At 49.4% G+C, this 23,307-nt stretch overlaps 1 protein-coding gene and 1 long non-coding RNA gene across 2 annotated transcripts in view; both read right to left on the bottom strand.

The window, feature by feature from the left end:
* Positions 1-23,307, bottom strand: part of LOC142488385 (uncharacterized) — an 86,472-nt gene that overhangs the window by 2,737 nt on the left and 60,428 nt on the right. The gene's annotated exons all lie outside the window — the stretch shown is intronic.
* On the bottom strand, positions 2,876-22,159 carry LOC142488421 (uncharacterized). Its single transcript, XR_012799409.1, has 4 exons — positions 21,972-22,159; positions 6,521-6,574; positions 4,186-4,244; positions 2,876-3,628 (listed from the first exon to the last, which is right to left on the bottom strand). It is a non-coding gene; the product is annotated as an uncharacterized LOC142488421 (long non-coding RNA).

The following is a 23,307-nucleotide window of genomic DNA, read 5'->3' as shown; positions in this document are numbered from 1 at the left end:
TATAAACGTCAGTTGCTAGAATGAGCAGGATTGAAAATGCCTCTCAATGCACATCTTTCCATATGTATGTGCACTTGGAGCAGCTGTTCCAAGGAGCATACCACTGTGAAGTGTGAGCTGGTGGTCTCTTTAGAGTCAGAGATTGCTGATCTGAAGAGGCAACTTGCAATATTGAGGGACATTGGAAATCTTGAAAGGGTTTAGGCCCTTGCTAGTGGTGCAGATGGTGGCGCTATTAGTGAGGAACAGGTAGGTAGCTTGGTTGCTGTTAGTGAGAAGCAGGCAGGTTGCTGGGTAACAGTTAGAAGGGGAAGCAGGGGCAATAGGGAGAGGCATGTCATTTCTGAGTTGACCCATCCCAATAGATTTGCCATATTGAGTGAAGATATTGTGAATGTCAGGGCAGAAATGGCAAGGCTGGGGGAGACTAATTCCTCTAGCAGCCAGGGGAATAGTTCCTCCAGCACAGTGGGGACTCAGGATGCTCAGATACAAAGAAAGATTGTGGTGGTAGGGGACTCCATTACTAGGAAGGTAGATAGGGCAATCTGTTGCCAGGACCGCATGAACCGAACAGTTTGTTGTCTCCCGGGTGCTCGGGTTCGGCACATTGCGGATCGGGTAGACAGATTGTTGGGGGGGCTGGGATTGACCCGGCGGTCTTGGTACACGTTGGCACCAATGACAAAGTTAGAGAAAGATGGAGGGTCCTAAAAAATGATTACAGGGATCTAGGCCAAAAGCTTAAGGCAAGGACCTCCAAGGTAGTATTTTCTGAACTACCAGTGCGATGCGCTACCACAGGGAAAGTAAGAGATTAGGGAGGTTAATGTATGACTAAGAAAGTGGTGTAGGAAGGAGGATTTTCGGTTTTAAGATCACTGGGACTCCTTTTCTGAGAGGTGCCATTTATATTCTAGGGACGGATTGCACCTCAATGAAGAGGGATCTTCTGTGCTAGGGGTGAGAATGTTAAAAAGGTTGGAGGAGAGTTTAAACTAGGATGGAGGGGGAAGAGAAATGAAACAGAAAACGAACTAAATACAATACAGGCATACCCCACATTAACGTACGCAATGGGACCGGAGCATGTATGTAAAGCGAAAATGTACTTAAAGTGAAGCACTACCTTTCCCCCACTTATCGATGCATGTACTGTACTGCAATCGTCATATACGTGCATAAGAGATGTAAATATCGCATTTGTAACAGGCTCTATAGTCTACCCGCTTGCGCAAGCTTCAGGACAGGCAGGGAGACGGTATTGCTGTTCAGGACGTGCTGACAGGCGCATGCGTGAGCTGCCGTTTGCCTATTGGGCGATATGTACTTACTCGCGAGTGTACTTAAAGTGAGTGTCCTTAAACCGGGGTATGTCTGTAGAAGAGGAAACAAGGGGTTTTGGAGGTAGAATATGGGCAAGTGCGAGTTTGACAAGCAGTGAGACACCAATAGTACATAGAGATAATACTAGAAAACTTCTAAAGACTAAACCCAGTTGGCGCAGAAAGGAAAAAGCAGATAATAGTACAGGCTGAAAAAAAAATTGAAATGCATTCTTGCTAATGCAAGAAGCCTGACAGATAAAATGGGGGAGCTTGAATTAATAGCTGCAAGGGAGCAGTATGATATCATAGGCATTACTGAAACATGGTGGGATGAAAATCTTGATTGGGCATTAATTTTAGAGGGCTATTGCCTTTTTCGGAAGGATCGAGCAAAAAGAGGAGGAGGTGGAGTATGTTTATATGTTAATCCGGATCTAAAGCCTATAATAAGGGAAGATGTTAACGAAGGGAATGATGAAAATGTAGAGACCTTGTGGATATAAATTACCAATGGAGGTAAAAATATAAAGAAAATGATTGTAGGGATATGCTATAAACCACCAGATATCTGTGAGATTGAGGAAGCTAAAATACTTTTGCAAATGGAGAAGGCATCAAAACTGGGTCATGTTTGCATAATGGGTGATTTTAATTTTCCAGACAGACTGGGGCAATCAGATTAGCATTACAACAAAAGGAAACAGGTTTTTGGGGGTGCTTAAAGACAATATGACCCAAATTATCGAGGAACCAACCAGGAGAGGGGCAATACTGGATTTGGTCATATCAAACAATGTAGAAGTAATAACAAATATTCAAGTCCTGGAACATTTGGGTAACAGTGATCATAACATGGTCTCATTTGAAATAAATTATCAAAAACAGATTACTTGGGTTCAACAAAGACCTTAGACTTTAGAAAAGCAGGTTTTAATAAACTGAGGGCTAATCCCAAACCTTCCATCTGTCCTCCCCCCCCGAAATCTTCCGTCTGTTGTGGGCCGCCCCCTCACCCGTCCGTCCGGCCGCTCCCTCACTCACCCGTCCGCTCCCTCACTCACCCGTCCGTCCGGCCGCTCCCTCACTCACCCGTCCGTCCGGCCGCTCCCTCACTCACCCGTCAGTCCGGTCCCTCACCCGTCCGGCCGCTCCCTCACCCGTCCGTCTGGCCGCTCCCCCACTCGGCCGCTCCCTCCCTCGCCCGCCCGGCCGCTCCCTCCCTCGCCCGCCCGGCCGCTCCCTCGCCCAGCCGCTCCCTCCCTCGCCCGTCCGGCCGCTCCCTCCCTCCCTCGCCCGGCCGCTCCCTCCCTCGCCCGGCCGCTCCCTCGCCCGGCCGCTCCCTCCCTCGCCCGGCCGGCCGCTCCCTCCCTCACCCGTCCGGCCGCTCCCTCCCTCACCCGTCCGGCCGCTCCCTCCCTCACCCGTCCGGCCGCTCCCTCCCTCACCCGTCCGGCCGCTCCCTCCCTCACCCGTCCGGCCGCTCCCTCCCTCACCCGTCCGGCCGCTCCCTCCCACCCCCGTCCGGCCGTGACGGGCCAAAGGTCCAATGTGATTGCCGCTAGGGACAGGACAACCAGACACGCATACAACGCTTTGAGAAATATATAGATAGATTATTTATAAGATTGTAACTATTACTGCTGTGAAGTGCTATGTACATTAATGGCGCTATACAAATAAAGACATACATACATACATAATTAATGACCTTGAGGTTGGCATCGAGAGCAAAGTCTCAATCTTTGCTGATGATACTAAATTGTGTAAGGTAATAGATATGATAACTATATACAAATATATTCGGGGACAATACAAGGAGCTTTTAAAAAAAACTATTCCTCCCACGGGCAGTACTAAGGACTCGGGCCATTACTTAAGGTTGGAGGAAAGGAGATTTCACCAGCAACAAAGGAAAGGGTTCTTTACAGTAAGGGCAGTTACAATGTGGAATTCATTACCCATGGAGACTGATGACAGATACAATAGATTTGTTCAAAAAAAGGTTGGACATCTTTTTAGAATGGAAAGGTATACAGGGATATACCAAATAAGTATACATGGGAAGGATGTTGATCCAGAGATTAATCCGATTGCCAATTCTTTGAATCAGGATGGAATTTATTTTTACCCTTAATGGGGTTTTCGTTTGCCTTCCTCTGGATCAATAAGTATAGATATAGGATAAAGTATCTGTTGTCCAAATTTAGCATAGGTTGAACTTGATGGACGTACGTCTTTTTTCAACCTCATCTACTGTGTAACACTTCAAATTCAACATTTCAAATCTGTAAATCAAATTACTGAAAAACAAATTACAAATCCAGAACAAGAATTTACTTTACCAATACTTAATTAACAAAATGTTTTCTACACCCAGGGTTTAAAATTGTGGCCCATGAACATACAATGGCCCCTAATGATTTGGTTGTGGTCACCCAAGACCTGAAACTTATTTGTAGCAGCTCTCACAGTGAAATAACTGTCATACATATATAACTTGTATTTATTACTTTTTCTTTTTTCGTCATTGCACCTGGGAGGTAGTTGAATATTTATAAAAAAAAAAAAAACAACTACCCCATTGAATTTAAAAATCCTAACATTCACCATTGAATGTAGAGGATTCAAGCTTAGCGTCGTTGTTTATACCACATTTATTTTAATTATTCAATCAATAAAGTTATTTTAAATACGTCATTATACATCCACTTGGGTACAGAGTGACCATAACTGGGTTTACTTTTTCTTTATATAGTGTTGTCAAAATTACTATTATCCAGATATGGATAATAGTGCATTTGCCCATTAAAAATAAAACATAGCCAGCCAGGATAAAGTAAATAAAACTTGCACTTACCCCTGCCAAGATGAAGGCCATCCTCGTCTTCCTCCCCGTCCTCCATGGGCAGCAACATACTGTAACAACAAACAAAATAATGGCCACTAAACCTTTATCACCATACTGGTTATAAACCACTATAATAATTAAGGGGTTAACCCCCTGCCCCACTACCTACCTGGGTGGCCTAATCACCCTCACGAGGGCAACTACCCCCACCCTCTACCCATTGATTGGCACAGTGCCACACCAATGCCCTTTAGGCATGGTCCGTCACTGTCAGTCAATGGGCAACTTGCAAAACAACCAACAATGTGTAGAGATTTACTGACTGTTATTGAAATTATGCTTCCGAATTGCTATACATAAACATCTCTGAGATCACCCAAAACCATTTATAAATCCAATTAAATCAGATGGGTTAAAATAGGGGTCAGCATAAATGATACATGCATATCTAGTCATTAATTGTAAATAACGGTCAGTGTACCCTATATATATAGGTCTTGTCAGAACACAGAGATGTTCCTGTATTCATATGTCTAGAAATTATGTAATGATTCATTAATATTAATATATCTGTGCCTCCATAAGATAATAGGTAGAAGGCAGATGGGTTATATTACTCTATTAACAATTCGCGCCAATCACAAAGCGCTTTAAATCATGAACTGGGGTATTTAATGGAGCAGATACAAGCAGCACTTATCCCTGACGAAGAGAGGCATCATTTGTACTTTCGAAATGCGTTGGAAGGTTTTTTGGCACCGTTGAGCCACCGTAGCTGAGGATCAATACTGGTGACGTCATCGCGCCGTGCGGATCGTGTGTATCCCAGGAAGCAAGGCATGCAGGAGCACTGAATCGGATCCCCGGCAGCAGAGACCAACACAGCACCAGGCGAACGGCGATATCAACGGCAAAGACCATAAAACCAAGTGCTTATTTCCTATTCACTTCTGGTGAGTAGGTTTTCAATTTTAGACCAGACGGAGCAAAGAAAAGAATTGTTGGACCAAGCAACGAAGTGCAAGAGTGTGGATAGTGCTGAGGCACGTGTCCATCATCCAATTAATTTAATTTGCATTTTATATGTAAGTTTATCAATTGTCATCCATGGTTATTTTAACCTTGTCATTTTAATATAATAAATTGCTCCTTCATTGCATAATTCTGTCATCCCTTGGGTAATACACCATTGCAGGTTCCCTGCATGTTTTGTCTTTTTTTCTCTCCTTTTCCTGAGGTCACAGTTCAACAGAAGAGATTGCAAGTACATTCTTCTACACCTCACCTCAGCGCCAGAAAAGATCATTTCCAGCCTTCAACCTGCAAAACATGCAGCAAATAAAAACCACATGGCATTGCCATTTTTTTTTAAATGCCGTTGGCGCATGGGTGACTGCTGAGGGAATGGAAGCTTGATCTGTGAGCTCCACATTCCCAGGCACTTGGAAGTAATAAAAACAGCGCTAAATCACAACCAAATCGCTAAATGGAGCTAAATACAGACGTCGGATAAGCTCAGGATATCTACCCTGTTTAAGACAAGGAGAACTTCTCCGGCTCTCACAGATTAATTCCAGGGTGCTGATCGGGCGCAAGCCGGAGGACTCGCGGCCCCAGCCTCATGCGGAGGTTCCGACTCAGAGGGAAACGTTGGAGGATCGGAGATCAGAGAGACAGAGACTTCGTCACTAGAAGTGACCTTAAGGAATTCTTTAGTGACATTAAGTCCCTCTTTCAGTCCGAGATGGCCGAATTGCAGAGAAGGCTAGATGCCACAATAAAAGCCCTGCACAAAACAGAGAAAACCACCTCACCTAAAATCCCTGGTGTCGGATCTGGCTGACCGACAGGAAGACTGAGAGAACAGGGACTGGAGAAATAACAGCAGGGTTAGGGGGGTCCCGGAGGCCATTACAGATGAAGAAGAGTTTATTACAAAATGGCTGACTAGCATGCTGCCTGACAAAACATAGGCAGAACTTCAGCTAGACCGCTGCCACAGAGCCCTACGCACTAGGCCCCAACCTGGGGATCCCCCCCAGACACATTATAATGCCATTCCATTACTTTAAGGTGAAAGATGCTATCTGCCAAATAACAAGAAACACCTCATCTGTCAAATTTGAAGGGATTAAAATTCAGATTGTTCAGGATCTATCCCGTTACATTAAAGAGAAGGTTGCAGCCTGTAACAAAAATCCTACGTGATAAAGGTGTTCGATACAGGTGGATTTTACCGTTTAGATTATTGTTTATAAAAGGTGGTAAAGCTTTCTCCATGAAATATCTGGATGAAGGGGACACCTTTCTGGAGACATTTGGACTAAAAACAGATCTCACTCACCGTGCCTCTGAAGAGGAGTCTGCTCCCGACACAGCTTGAAGGAAATGAAGATCTCTGCACGTGGGAGGAAAGACAGAGAAGCCAATTGAAAACAATTGCAACCAAGTAAGCACTTAAAAGGGATATCTCCCATGTTGGCTAACTCCACAGTTAGAAGTTTAAAGTGACATTACACCTTATTGTTGCAGCCCAGGGGGAATCAGTTCCCAAAAGAAAGACAAATCTGGATCTCTTCACAGAGAGGTTGACGGTCTGAAGCGGAGAGAAAGTGCGGACGGCGGTGTAGCCCGGAAGATGATACAGCAAGCAGCAGAATACCCTGCTGCGGAAGCAGCGGGAAGGCCAGAGGAACACTGAATCTCTGGAAGGAGGGGGCGGGTGCTGATGTAAGGTGGAGGGGGGGCTGTGCCGGGGAGACAGCGGGGATTTGATGCGGGTGTCACTGAAGAGATTGGAAGCTGGAGGGGTTATCACGAAAGAGGCGATCCGAGCCCGGCCTGAGGTGGCGAGTACAAAGCCACAAAGGGTTGGACACTATTGGCAAGGGCTGATAGGGAAAGTTGTGGGCCCTGAGCGGGCTGAGAGACTCAACTAAACATAGAACTCTGCCGCATATAAAAAGGTTTACCCCTGAATGGGTCCCACCGCTGATGTATTAACCCCACTTTGCCTGCTGGAAGCTAAAATCCCAAAGATATAAGAACATGGGGCACACCAGTTAGTTGGGTTCAGTGATGAGAAGGCCTCACTCCATGTATGACCCTCTAGTGTCAAACAGACTTGCTGAGGAAAAGAGTATATACAAAAGGGGTTGCAATAATCTGTTTCTCATCTCGCTCTTTCTGTTTTCTGGGCGGCACTTAGTATGCAAATTCTGAAACTATCCCAGCTAAGTGAGGGGACTGGATGAAATCACTGGCAGACTTCAGAGAGCTAGTGGGCTCAGGGTGGAGGAGGTTACCAAGATTAATGAAGTGGGCTGCTAGATATTTAGTGGTTGCTACAAGGGAGATAGGGACAAGGGTTAGTAAGGCCACACAGTAAAATAAGAGGCACAGGCCCTGTTCATGGTTCATTCTACTGATGGGTCACACGGATACACTGCAAAATATGAAGATAACAAGTTGTTAAGAGTAATAAAGGCTCCACTTCTGATTAATCTAAAGGAAGGAGAACACACACTTGGGTTAGTAAACACCGTAACCAGGCGTAAGATAAAAGGTCATGCCAGTGATAATACCACATCTCCAAAAGATTTCTGTCAAGATACAGTGGCGGCGCCTTTATTCTCCTGCGGCCTTTTCCCCGCGATTTTAAAAATCGCGGGCAAATCACAGGCTGATGCGGGCCGTTTTGGGCGCCTGCAGGCATTTCTATTGTTTAGCGCTAAGCGCTTTCATTGTCTAGCGCTATTAGCGCTACCAGCTGATTTCGGGCCGCGCGGAGAAGGCCCGTGAGAGCCGGAAAACATACCCGCATTTTTCCGGGTAAGTTGGAGGATAGGAGGGGCCGCAGCAGTATACTAGATGTATTGTATTGGTTGTTGTAATTATTATATGAATTGTTGTTCTACATTGTTATAAGCTTTTACAAATGTGACGGGGGCGGAGGAGGAGGAGTGGGGCTGTGTCACGGGGGACCAGGTATTTACACATTTAAAACCGGGATCATATCACTGAGCAAAGCTAATAAGTAAAATAAATTGTAATTTATTCCGTAGAAACAGGCAAACGCATATTGAATTACAATAGGCAGAAGATGATACCCAGTAAGTGTATCTGGGATTGACAAACGGACTTTCCTAGTTGAACTAAAGTCTTTAAAACAGTCCAGTGCTGAAGTGGGGACTTAGAAAATATTCCGGTTTAAAAAGTCATGCAGTCTTTTTCCTTGCAATCTCCGCAAGGCGTCTCTGGGTCCGGTCCGACCCAATCTTGCCCTTATGGCAAATTGGACTTCTGGAATCACTTGGGAACACATACAGTACAACCACATAGGAACACATGGAATACAAAAGAGAGAACAGAGAGACTTCTGGGATGGCGACTAGCTGTCATACACTTTAGGACAGGCAGTCCCACAGCTTGTCCTCCAACCCGTGGTGTGGGAATTTAATCTCTAAACACACACACACACACACACACACACACACACACACACACACACACACACACACACACACACACACACACACACACACACACACACACACCTTTGCCAGGTTTATGAAACTGGCCCCTATGGCTTCAGAACAGTGAGTGAGCATGTGCACAGCCATCTTGCCCACTCACTGTTCAAAACCCCCCGCAGGCTCAGTGCCTCTAAATCTAGCAAAAGTGACAACTGGCCAGGATGGCCCGCTCAGTCCAGGATGCGGGTACTTGATGTAGCCATTTCGCCTGAATAGCTTTCCCACCTCTGGCAACTAGTGTCACTTTAATCTAGGGATCCAGGATTAGATTTACCGGCACCAAAACCCCAGGTGGTCAGGAGATCATCGACTCTGCCTTACGTTTCATGGATAAAGTTTTCAAAAACGGCTGCTTAATAAAATATACTTTTCTTTATTAAAATGTGCTAAGTCTATTTGGTGTGGGAGTTTTTTCTCCCACTAGCCATATCTCTGACACTCAACCTTATTTTAATAAAAACCTGCTCAACCTTATCTTAATAAAGCCCTCTCAGTTTTATAAATGACTGTAGCATCCCTGAACCCCTATACCAGAGTTAATGTGACCTGGGAAGGAACTGGGCAGCCCCTACTGTTATATTAGGTACCCCTTGACTGTTTCAGGAACCCTTTTCCTCCCTGTGCCTCCTTTTACCTTTTCTGGTCTGTGCTGAAGCAGGACCTAGTGGTGAGTCGCAATAACGCTTTTCATGGTAGGGTTCTGACAGGAGCACTGCGCTTCAATGTAGCCGGGAATCTAACCTGAATGCTGGGCACATTTTTGGGGTATCCAGTAACTTTGGAACCCCGCTAAATAGACGCAATCTGAAAGAAGTTTCTCCGTCAAACCTACCCTGAAACTCTCAGCCTAGAAATCTCCCGGTCCTAGCACCCCAGGAAAGGCGAAACACAGAAAAATCTTTGTTGCATAATTTGCCCACAGTCACAGTAATGCATGCACAATACACGGGTCCAAGAGCTGACACTTTAGGACCCCCAAAACACAGTTCAGGGGCAACCAAGTGGGCTTAACCTTTATTATAAAGCCTGGCTACCCCTTACAGTCACAGGCTGCCCCGGTTGTTCACATGTGCCACGTTCTAGGTGACATGGTGCCTAACTATGTGGCCGATAAAGACCCTTGGGTTGGAGAGAGCTGAGAGTTGGATCATTACACTTTAAATGGGGGTAAATATCATTGCTCATAACGGAAAGAGTCTGAACTGCACCGGTGAAAGACGAATTACAATGGCAGGTAAGAGGAAAAATGCGTATGACATCCTACTTCAAGAAACACACTTCAGTAAAAACAAGCTTCCCCAAATACTTTGATAAGCAGTTCAGGCAAACGTATTTATTGTCCGCCAACTGCAAAAAGAGAGGAGTGGCAGTGCTGTTCCACAATAGACGCCCCTTTATAAATCGAACAGGTTAGGAGGGATAGGGATGGTAGGTTTTTGATTTTGGTGGAAACAATTCAAGGACAGCACCCAACGATAGCCCCATGTGAACAGGATGCGACGGTAGAGGGGTGACAAGCCAGTAATAAAGGGGTCACCCCCATTAGGCACCCCTTTCAGCCGTCTGGGAAGTGAGGGGTTAACCAGAAATGTACCTGTAATACACATGTTCCCCTGCTTCACAACCCAAATATATCCCCCTGGTTTATCGTGTTCCCACATTTAGAGTGCTGCACCACGCAGGTTACACTGGGAACAGGTTGGGAGGGCAAGGGTTAACGGTGTATATGTCTATTACCCTTTGTCCCCGAGTGAATGGAGATTGAGACAGTTTTGGCCCTATATCACGACTGGCCAGCAGAGGGCGCCCGAGAGGATGAGCGGAGTTTCTCCATTGAAGTCAATGGCGGAGCTCCGCATTATAGTCTATGGCGGAATTTGCCGATAGGAATGCCTGAGCGGAGTTCAGCCATTGTAAGTCAATGGCGCCATGCGTTCCTATGGCAAATTCTTAAGAGTGCGCTCTCGAAGGATGAAATGATACATTGTAGCAGAGCTGGGCGGATGCCAAAACCACTTCAAAGGAAGAGCTACAATCACTTAATGACCGAGGGAAGAAGCTCACAGTCAAATTCAAAAGGTGTTACACTGCATAACTCCGGCCCCGAAGGCGCCAGTTCTTTTTGTCCCAGACTCCAGGTGACTTCCTCTCACGAACCATGTAAGGTCCGACCCTCAGGGGACGCATGAAGGGGTCGCGCTAGCCGTGATGGTCGCCCCATTCAATCCCTATGGCGGCGCCGGCCCTAGTGATCCCAATGAAGGAATGAGCTGCCGAGATTTCTCCTAGCCTTTAGCGGTGGAGTCTCCCTTGATTCTAATGGCGGAGTAGCTCCATTGAAAGCCTATGGCGGCGGAGCCCATTGAATCTAATGGTACGAGTGAAAGGCAGTGATTTCTTTTAGCCTGGGCAGAGAATCCTACATCAAAGTTAATGGAATGTTTTAACTTGTTTTTATTATCTCCGGTTCTGGGGGTCGTGGAAGGCTGATATTTGGCCACTATGGCGAGTGTCCTCCGACATGAGGACCTAGCAAATTTCAGCCCGCCAGACCCACAGAATGGATTATTTTAATATATGTATGTTATTAAAATGTTACTCTGTATCCCTGATATCTCAAAGCCCGCGAAAGCCACTGGCCCAAAAGAAATGTTAATGGTCAGGGGGCATCAGGATGTCTGAGGGAAACCCATGGATGAAAGGCTCACTGCCCTTGATTAAGTATTCTAGGGCGGAGAAACGCAGGGCATGGGTACTTGAGTGAAGTGCTGTATTTCACACCACCAGCCAGGGAGGCCCCGGCCCAGATGCTAGACTTCTAGGCACCAGGTGGTGAGGGGGGGGCACTGGGGGCAGCTCTCTGGCTGGACTGATGTGCGCATGGGTCAACATACCTGTGGGCAGGTACATTACTGATTCCCACGTGAGGTGTCACTGATTCATTGGGTCCAGGGATTGTGATCCAATCACGGCAACCCAATCGTAGGGAATAGGAGCAGAACTCCATAAAAGAGAGTGTAAGCTCTATTCCAGTTGTTGTTCGTATTGGTTCCTGTTGTATCATGAATTGTTTCCTGTTTGATGAATTGCCAGTCTGCGGATTGTTTCATCTTGGCCCCTTCCCCACGTAAGTGATATCTTTTCTGTTATTTGTATATTCTGTGTGTCCACCATCTTGTGGGAATAACATTTCTTTATTATACCGCACGTCTCATTCGATTCAACCCAGAGATAAGAGAGGTTATTATTGTAACCTGGTGTGTATTATAACCCTGACACAAAGCTACTGTGACACAGGACCCTGCTTTCTTTGCATTGTTCTTTACCGTTCTGAACGGTATGACAAAGGGTTATGTTATATTGGCAGGCGATCTCAATACAGCTTTGAAACCAAAATTAGATAGATCAGGCCAAAGCAGGGACAACAGAAAAGAGATTCCAGCTACCCAACTCAAGGGTCTGAAAGAGTACCATCTAGTAGACATATGGCGAGAACTCCATCCCAAAGAAAGGGATTATACAATATTTCCCCCATCCCCACTCCAGCTATAGAAGAATTGATAACTGTACCAGCAGGAGGGGGGGAGGGGAGTGGGGGAAGATGTACCAGCAGAGGGGGGGGGGGGGTGAGATGTACCAGGCGGTGCATACAGAGAGACCCAGACACAGCACCCACCTCTATGCCTGGGATCACCCTGCTCTCCCTCAGCTGTCGTTCTGCACTGCAGATTGGGGGAAGGAAGAAAGCTCAGTGTCTCACTTCTACATCTCCAGCTCTGCACAGACCCTCCATTTCTCCCCCCCCCCCCCAGTGTCCCAGACCCTCCATTTCTCCCCCCCCCCCCAGTGTCCCAGACACATTCTTTAAAACTAGGACATTGGAGAATGCAGCAGATATTTGGGACGTCAGGACATACTGTCAGACCAGGACTGTCCCCAGGCAAACGGTTAATTTTTTAGGGCGTGAGATGAGGGCATTTAAGCTTTGTCTTGGGAGGAGAGAGAGGGAGGGAGGGGGGGGGGGGTCAGAACTTCATCCGTGAACAAGGTTAATGGTCAAGCCGTGCGTCTGAGAATAAGCAATCGCAGATATTTGGGACATCAGAACATACTGTCAGACCAGGACTGTCCCCGGGCAAACGGGTCAGCCTCACACAGAGAATCTATAGCCCATAACACACACATGATGCTGGCCCCTGTGGTAATGAAGGAGTTAAACTCCAACCAATACTCCCTCAATCTAATTACTTTCTAACTCTATTTAATAACTTTCCCAATCTTATCCTCACTGATTCCTAATGTTAATTCCCAATGTAAAATAACCCCCATTATCTCCCAGTCCCTGTGATACCAGGAGGAGTAACCCCTCCAGTGCCAGAGGCTCCCCCTCACCATCAGAGGCTCATATAAAGGACAATACAATAAATAATATATAAACCCATCTATAAATCTATATGTAACCACTCTGTTATTTACCTCAGATTAACCCCTACTGCAGAGGCGGGTGCCTGGGCGCTCCTCCCCGTTATACGCGGAGCACGTGGTCAAAGGTCAGACAATAGGACCCGACCCCCGGCTATGAATAACCAAAACAGTATTTATATCCAACCCCTATATCCCCAGCTATATATACACCCTGTGCCCCTCTGTGCGAGGCCCATATACATACAGTCACAATACTGGTAATAACCCCTATACCCCCAGCTATATATACACACTGTGTATATATATACACAGCTATATATATATGCCTCTGTGCGAGGCCCATATACATACACTCACAATACTGGTAATAACCCTCACAAAGTGAGAATATGATGCAAGGAGGGGGGGGGAGGTCTGACATAAACAGCACTGGGATCTAAGCCGCCATTTTAAGTCAGCATCCATCTTAGGTGCCTGATATTGTCTATTGTCTGTATGAAAGTTGGTATGAAAGTTGGTATGGAAGTTAGTTTAAAGACATTTTTTTTCTGTACTGCTCCTGTAGCAGAGGGGGGGGGGGGGGGGCGCGTGCACAGCGCTACACAGCAGCATGTCTCTGTGGCACACGCTGCAGCTCTTATAATCAGCGTTCTACTGCAGCAGCCTGTCTCTGTGGCACACGCTGCAGCTCTTATAATCAGCGTTATACTGCAGCAGCCTGTCTCTGTGGCACACACGCTGCAGCTCTTATACTCAGCGTTATACTGCAGCAGCCTGTCTCTGTGGCACACACGCTGCAGCCCTTATACTCAGCGTTATACTGCAGCAGCCTGTCTCTGTGGCACACGCTGCAGCCCTTATACTCAGCGTTCTACTGCAGCAGCCTGTCTCTGTGGCACACGCTGCAGCTCTTATAATCAGCGTTATACTGCAGCAGCCTGTCTCTGTGGCACACACGCTGCAGCTCTTATACTCAGCGTTATACTGCAGCAGCCTGTCTCTGTGGCACACACGCTGCAGCCCTTATACTCAGCGTTATACTGCAGCAGCCTGTCTCTGTGGCACACGCTGCAGCCCTTATACTCAGCGTTATACTGCAGCAGCCTGTCTCTGTGGCACACACGCTGCAGCCCTTATACTCAGCGTTATACTGCAGCAGCCTGTCTCTGTGGCACACGCTGCAGCCCTTATAATCAGCGTTATACTGCAGCAGCCTGTCTCTGTGGCACACGCTGCAGCTCTTATAATCAGCGTTATACTGCAGCAGCCTGTCTCTGTGGCACACGCTGCAGCCCTTATACTCAGCGTTATACTGCAGCAGCCTGTCTCTGTGGCACACACGCTGCCGCCCTTATACTCAGCGTTATACTGTAGCAGCCTGTCTCTGTGGCACACACGCTGCAGCTCTTATACTCAGCGTTATACTGCAGCAGCCTGTCTCTGTGGCACACAAGCTGCAGCCCTTATACTCAGCGTTATACTGCAGCAGCCGGTCTCTGTGGCACACACGCTGCAGCCCTTATACTCAGCGTTATACTGCAGCAGCCTGTCTCTGTGGCACACACGCTGCGGCTCTTATACTCAGCGTTATACTGCAGCAGCCTGTCTCTGTGGCGCACACGCTGCAGCCCTTATACTCAGCGTTACACTGCAGCAGCCTGTCTCTGTGGCACACACGCTGCAGCCCTTATACTCAGCGTTACACTGCAGCAGCCTGTCTCTGTGGCACACACGCTGCAGCCCTTATACTCAGCGTTACACTGCAGCAGCCTTTCTCTGTGGCACACGCGCTGCAGCCCTTATACTCAGCGTTACACTGCAGCAGCCTGTCTCTGTGGCACACACGCTGCAGCCCTTATACTCAGCGTTATACTGCAGCAGCCTGTCTCTGTGGCACACGCGCTGCAGCTCTTATACTCAGCGTTATACTGCAGCAGCCTGTCTCTGTGGCACACACGCTGCAGCCCTTATACTCAGCGTTATACTGCAGCAGCCTGTCTCTGTGGCGCACACGCTGCAGCCCTTATACTCAGCGTTATACTGCAGCAGCCCGTCTCTGTGGCACACACGCCCAACTCTTATACTCAGCGTTATACTGCAGCAGCCTGTCTCTGTGGCACACACGCTGCAGCCCTTATACTCAGCGTTATACTGCAGCAGCCTGTCTCTGTGGCGCACACGCTGCAGCCCTTATACTCAGCGTTATACTGCAGCAGCCTGTCTCTGTGGCACACACGCTGCAGCTCTTATACTCAGCGTTATACTGCAGCAGCCTGTCTCTGTGGCACACACGCCCAACTCTTATACTCAGCGTTAAACTGCAGCAGCCTGTCTCTGTGGCACACACGCCCAACTCTTATACTCAGCGTTATACTGCAGCAGCCTGTCTCTGTGGCACACACACTGCAGCCCTTATACTCAGCGTTATACTGCAGCAGCCTGTCTCTGTGCCACACACGCTGCAGCCCTTATACTCAGCGTTATACTGCAGCAGCCTGTCTCTGTGGCACACACGCTGCAGCCCTTATACTCAGCGTTATACTGCAGCAGCCTGTCTCTGTGGCGCACACGAAGCAGCTCTTATACTCAGCGTTATACTGCAGCAGCCTGTCTCTGTGGCACACACGCCCAACTCTTATACTCAGCGTTATACTGCAGCAGCCTGTCTGTGGCGCACACGCTGCAGCCCTTATACTCAGCGTTATACTGCAGCAGCCTGTCTCTGTGGCACACACGCTGCAGCTCTTATACTCAGCGTTATACTGCAGCAGCCTGTCTCTGTGGCACACACGCCCAACTCTTATACTCAGCGTTATACTGCAGCAGCCTGTCTCTGTGGCACACACGCCCAACTCTTATACTCAGCGTTATACTGCAGCAGCCTGTCTCTGTGGCACACGCTGCAGCCCTTATACTCAGCGTTATACTGCAGCAGCCTGTCTCTGTGGCACACACGCTGCCGCCCTTATACTCAGCGTTATACTGTAGCAGCCTGTCTCTGTGGCACACACGCTGCAGCTCTTATACTCAGCGTTATACTGCAGCAGCCTGTCTCTGTGGCACACAAGCTGCAGCCCTTATACTCAGCGTTATACTGCAGCAGCCGGTCTCTGTGGCACACACGCTGCAGCCCTTATACTCAGCGTTATACTGCAGCAGCCTGTCTCTGTGGCACACACGCTGCGGCTCTTATACTCAGCGTTATACTGCAGCAGCCTGTCTCTGTGGCGCACACGCTGCAGCCCTTATACTCAGCGTTACACTGCAGCAGCCTGTCTCTGTGGCACACACGCTGCAGCCCTTATACTCAGCGTTACACTGCAGCAGCCTGTCTCTGTGGCACACACGCTGCAGCCCTTATACTCAGCGTTACACTGCAGCAGCCTTTCTCTGTGGCACACGCGCTGCAGCCCTTATACTCAGCGTTACACTGCAGCAGCCTGTCTCTGTGGCACACACGCTGCAGCCCTTATACTCAGCGTTATACTGCAGCAGCCTGTCTCTGTGGCACACGCGCTGCAGCTCTTATACTCAGCGTTATACTGCAGCAGCCTGTCTCTGTGGCACACACGCTGCAGCCCTTATACTCAGCGTTATACTGCAGCAGCCTGTCTCTGTGGCGCACACGCTGCAGCCCTTATACTCAGCGTTATACTGCAGCAGCCCGTCTCTGTGGCACACACGCCCAACTCTTATACTCAGCGTTATACTGCAGCAGCCTGTCTCTGTGGCACACACGCTGCAGCCCTTATACTCAGCGTTATACTGCAGCAGCCTGTCTCTGTGGCACACACGCTGCAGCTCTTATACTCAGCGTTATACTGCAGCAGCCTGTCTCTGTGGCACACACGCCCAACTCTTATACTCCGCGTTAAACTGCAGCAGCCTGTCTCTGTGGCACACACGCCCAACTCTTATACTCAGCGTTATACTGCAGCAGCCTGTCTCTGTGGCACACACACTGCAGCCCTTATACTCAGCGTTATACTGCAGCAGCCTGTCTCTGTGCCACACACGCTGCAGCCCTTATACTCAGCGTTATACTGCAGCAGGCTGTCTCTGTGGCGCACACGCTGCAGCCCTTATACTCAGCGTTATACTGCAGCAGCCTGTCTCTGTGGCACACACGCTGCAGCCCTTATACTCAGCGTTATACTGCAGCAGCCTGTCTCTGTGGCGCACACGAAGCAGCTCTTATACTCAGCGTTATACTGCAGCAGCCTGTCTCTGTGGCACACACGCCCAACTCTTATACTCAGCGTTATACTGCAGCAGCCTGTCTGTGGCGCACACGCTGCAGCCCTTATACTCAGCGTTATACTGCAGCAGCCTGTCTCTGTGGCACACACGCTGCAGCTCTTATACTCAGCGTTATACTGCAGCAGCCTGTCTCTGTGGCACACACGCCCAACTCTTATACTCAGCGTTATACTGCAGCAGCCTGTCTCTGTGGCACACACGCCCAACTCTTATACTCAGCATTATACTGCAGCAGCCTGTCTCTGTGGCACACACGCTGCCGCCCTTATACTCAGCGTTATACTGTAGCAGCCTGTCTCTGTGGCACACACGCTGCAGCTCTTATACTCAGCGTTATACTGCAGCAGCCTGTCTCTGTGGCACACAAGCTGCAGCCCTTATACTCAGCGTTATACTGCAGCAGCCTGTCTCTGTGGCACACACGCTGCAGCCCTTATACTCAGCGTTATACTGCAGCAGCCTGTCTCTGTGGCACACACGCCCAACTCTTATACTCAGCGTTATACTGCAGCAGCCTGTCTCTGTGGCACACACACTGCAGCCCTTATACTCAGCGTTATAAGGCTGCTTATACTCAGCGTTATACTGCAGCAGCCTGTCTCTGTGGCGCACACGCTGCAGCCCTTATACTCAGCGTTACACTGCAGCAGCCTGTCTCTGTGGCACACACGCTGCAGCCCTTATACTCAGCGTTACACTGCAGCAGCCTGTCTCTGTGGCACACACGCTGCAGCCCTTATACTCAGCGTTACACTGCAGCAGCCTTTCTCTGTGGCACACGCGCTGCAGCCCTTATACTCAGCGTTACACTGCAGCAGCCTGTCTCTGTGGCACACACGCTGCAGCCCTTATACTCAGCGTTATACTGCAGCAGCCTGTCTCTGTGCCACACACGCTGCAGCCCTTATACTCAGCGTTATACTGCAGCAGGCTGTCTCTGTGCCACACACGCTGCAGCCCTTATACTCAGCGTTATACTGCAGCAGCCTGTCTCTGTGGCACACACGCCGCAGCTCTTATACTCAGCGTTATACTGCAGCAGCCTGTCTCTGTGGCACACACGCGGCAGCTCTTATACTTAGCGTTATACTGCAGCAGCCTGTCTCTGTGGCACACACGCCGCAGCTCTTATACTTAGCGTTATACTGCAGCAGCCTGTCTCTGTGGCACACACGCTGCAGCCCTTATACTCAGCGTTATACTGCAGCAGCCTGTCTCTGTGGCACACGCGCTGCAGCTCTTATACTCAGCGTTATACTGCAGCAGCCTGTCTCTGTGGCACACGCGCTGCAGCCCTTATACTCAGCGTTATACTGCAGCAGCCTGTCTCTGTGGCACACACGCTGCAGCTCTTATACTCAGCGTTATACTGCAGCAGCCTGTCTCTGTGGCACACGCTGCGGCCCTTATACTCAGCGTTATACTGCAGCAGCCTGTCTCTGTGGCACACACGCTGCAGCTCTTATACTCAGCGTTATACTGCAGCAGCCTGTCTCTGTGGCACACACGCTGCAGCTCTTATACTCAGCGGTATACTGCAGCAGCCTGTCTCTGTGGCACACGCTGCGGCCCTTATACTCAGCGTTATACTGCAGCAGCCTGTCTCTGTGGCACACACGCTGCAGCTCTTATACTCAGCGTTATACTGCAGCAGCCTGTCTCTGTGGCACACACGCTGCAGCCCTTATACTCAGCGTTATACTGCAGCAGCCCGTCTCTGTGGCACACGCGCTGCAGCTCTTATACTCAGCGGTATACTGCAGCAGCCTGTCTCTGTGGCACACACGCTGCAGCTCTTATACTCAGCGTTATACTGCAGCAGCCTGTCTCTGTGGCACACACGCTGCAGCTCTTATACTCAGCGTTATACTGCAGCAGCCTGTCTCTGTGGCACACACGCTGCAGCCCTTATACTCGGCGTTATACTGCAGCAGCCTGTCTCTGTGGCACACACGCTGCAGCCCTTATACTCAGCGTTATACTGCAGCAGCCTGTCTCTGTGGCACACACGCTGCAGCCCTTATACTCAGCGTTATACTGCAGCAGCCTGTCTCTGTGGCACACACGCTGCAGCCCTTATACTCAGCGTTATACTGCAGCAGCCTGTCTCTGTGGCACACACGCTGCAGCCCTTATACTCAGCGTTATACTGCAGCAGCCTGTCTCTGTGGCACACACGCTGCAGCCCTTATACTCAGCGTTATACTGCAGCAGCCTGTCTCTGTGGCACACACGCTGCAGCCCTTATACTCAGCGTTATACTGCAGCAGCCTGTCTCTGTGGCACACACGCTGCAGCCCTTATACTCAGCGTTATACTGCAGCAGCCTGTCTCTGTGGCACACACGCTGCAGCCCTTATACTCAGCGTTATACTGCAGCAGCCTGTCTCTGTGGCACACGCGCTGCAGCTCTTATACTCAGCGTTATACTGCAGCAGCCTGTCTCTGTGGCACACGCGCTGCAGCCCTTATACTCAGCGTTATACTGCAGCAGCCTGTCTCTGTGGCACACGCGCTGCAGCCCTTATACTCAGCGTTACACTGCAGCAGCCTGTCTCTGTGGCACACACGCTGCAGCCCTTATACTCAGCGTTATACTGCAGCAGCCTGTCTCTGTGCCACACACGCTGCAGCCCTTATACTCAGCGTTATACTGCAGCAGGCTGTCTCTGTGCCACACACGCTGCAGCCCTTATACTCAGCGTTATACTGCAGCAGCCTGTCTCTGTGGCACACACGCCGCAGCTCTTATACTCAGCGTTATACTGCAGCAGCCTGTCTCTGTGGCACACACGCGGCAGCTCTTATACTTAGCGTTATACTGCAGCAGCCTGTCTCTGTGGCACACACGCCGCAGCTCTTATACTTAGCGTTATACTGCAGCAGCCTGTCTCTGTGGCACACACGCTGCAGCCCTTATACTCAGCGTTATACTGCAGCAGCCTGTCTCTGTGGCACACGCGCTGCAGCTCTTATACTCAGCGTTATACTGCAGCAGCCTGTCTCTGTGGCACACGCGCTGCAGCCCTTATACTCAGCGTTATACTGCAGCAGCCTGTCTCTGTGGCACACACGCTGCAGCTCTTATACTCAGCGTTATACTGCAGCAGCCTGTCTCTGTGGCACACGCTGCGGCCCTTATACTCAGCGTTATACTGCAGCAGCCTGTCTCTGTGGCACACACGCTGCAGCTCTTATACTCAGCGTTATACTGCAGCAGCCTGTCTCTGTGGCACACACGCTGCAGCTCTTATACTCAGCGGTATACTGCAGCAGCCTGTCTCTGTGGCACACGCTGCGGCCCTTATACTCAGCGTTATACTGCAGCAGCCTGTCTCTGTGGCACACACGCTGCAGCTCTTATACTCAGCGTTATACTGCAGCAGCCTGTCTCTGTGGCACACACGCTGCAGCCCTTATACTCAGCGTTATACTGCAGCAGCCCGTCTCTGTGGCACACGCGCTGCAGCTCTTATACTCAGCGGTATACTGCAGCAGCCTGTCTCTGTGGCACACACGCTGCAGCTCTTATACTCAGCGTTATACTGCAGCAGCCTGTCTCTGTGGCACACACGCTGCAGCTCTTATACTCAGCGTTATACTGCAGCAGCCTGTCTCTGTGGCACACACGCTGCAGCCCTTATACTCGGCGTTATACTGCAGCAGCCTGTCTCTGTGGCACACACGCTGCAGCCCTTATACTCAGCGTTATACTGCAGCAGCCTGTCTCTGTGGCACACACGCTGCAGCCCTTATACTCAGCGTTATACTGCAGCAGCCTGTCTCTGTGGCACACACGCTGCAGCCCTTATACTCAGCGTTATACTGCAGCAGCCTGTCTCTGTGGCACACACGCTGCAGCCCTTATACTCAGCGTTATACTGCAGCAGCCTGTCTCTGTGGCACACACGCTGCAGCCCTTATACTCAGCGTTATACTGCAGCAGCCTGTCTCTGTGGCACACACGCTGCAGCCCTTATACTCAGCGTTATACTGCAGCAGCCTGTCTCTGTGGCACACACGCTGCAGCCCTTATACTCAGCGTTATACTGCAGCAGCCTGTCTCTGTGGCACACACGCTGCAGCCCTTATACTCAGCGTTATACTGCAGCAGCCTGTCTCTGTGGCACACGCGCTGCAGCTCTTATACTCAGCGTTATACTGCAGCAGCCTGTCTCTGTGGCACACGCGCTGCAGCCCTTATACTCAGCGTTATACTGCAGCAGCCTGTCTCTGTGGCACACACGCTGCAGCCCTTATACTCAGCGTTATACTGCAGCAGCCTGTCTCTGTGGCACACACGCTGCAGCCCTTATACTCAGCGTTATACTGCAGCAGCCTGTCTCTGTGGCACACACGCTGCAGCCCTTATACTCAGCGTTATACTGCAGCAGCCTGTCTCTGTGGCACACGCGCTGCAGCCCTTATACTCAGCGTTATACTGCAGCAGCCTGTCTCTGTGGCACACACGCTGCAGCCCTTATACTCAGCGTTATACTGCAGCAGCTGTCTCTGTGGCACACACACTTGGGTCCCCCCCTGGCCTGTAATGAAGATCCCTCTCTGGTTACTCACATCTCCTTTAGTCTGGCAGACTGCTGCTCCGCTCCCAGTGCTGCCACTCGGGGGGGAGCCTGTTACCTAGTCACACCCCCTGAGTTATACCCCTCAGCAGCAGGGCCTGGGGATCAGGGAGCAGCAGCAGCTCTCACACACAGGGCTGCTCTCTCCTCATGCTCCTCTCTCTTCCCCTCCCTGCCTCACTCACCTCAAGCTTTGCTCTCCTGTCCCCTCATTGGCTGTCCTGTCCTGTCTCCCTGTGTCAGCAGCAGGGGCTTCTGGGAGTTGTAGTCCATCTGCTGCTGCTGCTCTGTCATTAGCTCCTTCCCCAGCAGCAGCACACAGCAGAGAGGATCACAGCCAGGGGGCAGCACGTATAGAGCGCTGTATCCTCACACATATCATGTGTTTAACACTTTGTGGGTCTGTTTGATACAATAAGTTATCCCCCCCCGCTGCTGCTGCTGCTGCTGCTGCTGCTGCTGCTGCTGCTGCTGCTGCTGCTGCTGCTTCTCAAGGAGTTACATATAGATTATTTAGGGGACAATAGAATGTGGCACAGAAACTGAAACATCCAATTATTATAGATCAAGGAACTAAGGACATATTTGTGATACACCTGGATACCTCTGGTGAGCAATTAAATGATAAATATTATAAAATTGTATTTTTGTGATAAAAAAAAGTGTGTATGAATAATAACCTAATGTTATGAGTTCCCCATAGACTATAGCACTCGCTGTACTATCAGCACAGGTACCTCAGGCTCTAAATAACTGCTGCTACTGGGGTGATTAACTGAAATATGTTCCTTCCTTTTCTCCTTTCCTTCTATATTTAATTCTTGGTACTCACCTAATAGTCCTCAGGTTATAAGATATTATCTATACCAAGTGCTTCATTTGCTATAGACTTGCTCTACATATGATCAGTTGGCTAACTATATACAGGCATACCCCGCATTAACGTACGCACACAATATATATATATTTACCAGATGTTGGTCCGGGAAACAGAGACAGCACACAGCCAGGTAAGTACAAAAAAAACTGTATTCATATAAGAAGTACATGGCACTACATCCAACGTTTCGGTCAGCAGAATGCGACCTTCCTCAGGGATGTGCAGTGAATGAGTGCCAGTGAAACACCATATATACCCAAACCAATCAATAAAAATTGCACTCACCAGTGTGGGAACACCCAGAGCACGCGAAAAACGCGTGTATGTGTTGTCTTTGAACCGCTGCCCAGTCCTGGAACGCACCGCCATCTTGGAATTGCCTGCCCTTCCTCTAAATTACCATATAGTCACTTCTTTAGTGACGCGGCAACCCGAGTAACTGCAATGT

This window comes from Ascaphus truei, chromosome 2 (genome assembly GCF_040206685.1).
Source record: "Ascaphus truei isolate aAscTru1 chromosome 2, aAscTru1.hap1, whole genome shotgun sequence".
Classification (NCBI taxonomy): domain Eukaryota; kingdom Metazoa; phylum Chordata; class Amphibia; order Anura; family Ascaphidae; genus Ascaphus; species Ascaphus truei.
Note: the sequence above shows the minus strand (reverse complement) of the source record. Positions and strands in the feature narration are given on the sequence as shown.